Source organism: Penaeus vannamei, chromosome 35 (assembly GCF_042767895.1).
Source record: "Penaeus vannamei isolate JL-2024 chromosome 35, ASM4276789v1, whole genome shotgun sequence".
NCBI lineage: Eukaryota > Metazoa > Arthropoda > Malacostraca > Decapoda > Penaeidae > Penaeus > Penaeus vannamei.
In genome coordinates this window covers 2881663-2883978 of record NC_091583.1, presented here as the reverse complement: position 1 = coordinate 2883978, position 2316 = coordinate 2881663, and the positions used below count along the sequence as shown (strand labels likewise).

General features: G+C 35.3%; 1 protein-coding gene across 1 annotated transcript in view; it reads right to left on the bottom strand.

Annotated features, from left to right (window-relative positions):
• LOC138859318 (uncharacterized protein PF3D7_1120600-like) overlaps positions 1-2316 on the bottom strand; it is a 25636-nt gene that overhangs the window by 3631 nt on the left and 19689 nt on the right. The gene's annotated exons all lie outside the window — the stretch shown is intronic.

The window sequence follows — 2316 nt, the reverse complement described above, 5'->3', positions numbered from 1 at the left end:
TGCGCGGCGCCCCTCGCTGCCTCGCCCCGCACGCCCGCACGCCTCAAAAAGCGAGGGCGCGTGGTGTAAAAGGACGGCCTCCGCCAGCGTCCACCCCTCGTCTTTACGGCCGCAGCCATAAACGGATGATAAAATCACATTTCCAGCCGGGCATTTGTTTCCTCTCTCTCTCCTCTCCGGCTGGCAGCTATCCCATTTTTTTTTTATCTCCTGCTTCTTTTCTTTTTCCTTCTTCTTTTTTTTTCGCTTCTCTTTTTTTCCTTTTTGCATTTTTCGTCTGTCAAACAAGCTATCAAATTCGAGCGTCGCTGTGTTTGTTTGCTTGGCTTTTGGCTTCGACCGTAAATAACCTCTTTTAAGCTTCTTCGGGGAACACTTTGCCTTGACGTATTATCCTCAGCTCATGCAGAATGGTAAAAAGAATAATGAAAATGATAATACTCATGATAATGACGTAGATGATGTACTGATAATGATAGCGATAGGAATGATAATGATGATAATAATATGAAGGACAATATTTGATTATGATAACGATGGCGTTAATGAAAGGGATAATAATGACAATAATGATAATGATTATAATTATAACAATGACAATAATGATAATGATTATAATTATAACAATGACAATAATAATAAAAAACAAAACAACCAACAAATTAACAGTAATTATAACAATAATGATAGCAATTATTATCATTACCATCATGTTTGATATTCTTATTATCATTTTTATTATTTTCATTATTACTATCATTATCATCATTATTGTTACTATTATTACTATCATTATTATTGTTGTTACTTCTATAACAATGATAATGATCACGATGATAATGATACTTACAAGAAAATTTACAAAAATAGATAGCAATGATAATGACGAAAATGATATTAATATCAATATAACAAGAACAATAATGATGACAATAATGTAAGTAAATACGATAATAAAGATAATGATACTGATGGTAATAATGGCAGTAGTAATTTCAATGATAATGATGGAGATGATAATGATAAGAATGATGACCTTGATGACGGAAATCATAACAACAATAACAAGCTTCAGTTAAAAGGCATTTTTTTGATGGCTGTTCCGAGGCAGTTTTCTCCCACGTCGTTTCATGAAATTCCAATTTATTTCGTTCCCTTTTCGAGCTTTTCGAGTCAAGACAAGAAACGCAAATGTTAAGAATTATCGACCGGGAACTCATCCTTCAGGTGCGGAATCAATCGAGACGGAAACCGCAAAAATTCTTCGCCATTTCTGGGAGGAAAATTTTTTCGGAAAATGTCGAGTTTTTTTTTGGAACGATTGGGTCGACGCTGCTGTCCCCCCCCCTCCTCCCCACCCCCTCCCCCCAGTTGCGACGGCGGAACTTTGGCAACTATTTTTTTTTCCTTTTTTTTTCTCATATTTCCGGAGATCAGTTTTGAATCACTCTCCAGCAACAACTTCCAACCGGACTAACGGCTCGTTGAGAGATTCCGGTAAAATAAGGTATAATAATTAGTGGCAGTTTGATAAGAGAATTGGGAGGGAACGAAATAAGCGCAGAAATAAGAATGGACAACGCAACAAGAGCAACGATTTCTAATCAGACTAATACTTGTGGAAAAAAAATCCTGTAAAATCTGGTGCTGATTAGTTGGAGTTCAATTAGATACCTGAGAGGAAGCGAAAGGGAGATAGGAAGGGGGAAGCGATAAAACTATGGATGAGGAGAAAAAGAGGAAAATAAAATTAGAATAAACAAGAACGGGGAAATGATTGAGTTTGGAAATACATACAAGCAACAATTTGATAAGAGATTCCAATAAACTGAGATCATTTTGGGAATCGAAAGGAGCGTGAAAAGGAGAGGAGAGGAAAAAGGGAAAGGAAGAATGGTAATAATCGATAAAAAAGAAGAAATGAGGAAATAAAAGATGTAAAAAAAAAAACGCTCAAAGAATATAAAGTTTAAGTTTTTTTAGTACCAGTGACTAAATGGACATCGATTCGATAAGCCAATAGTTCCCGTTTACATATAATATTCAGGATATGAAAAATACTACTTCCTTTTTATAGTTCTAATCGTGTATCATGTCATATGTCAGTGTATACGTTTACTTAAATGTCTTATACGTTCATAAAGTCACCTCTTTCAGTCTAATTGTCTGTATACCAAATCGCATATCTCTCTAAATGCCCAAGTATGTTCGTAAGAATATGCGTTTTACTTTTTCATTAAGATATATTTCAAAGTAAAACATTATCCGTCATATCAGTCCTTAACAATCAAGGAAAATACAAGAAGTGCTACGAGT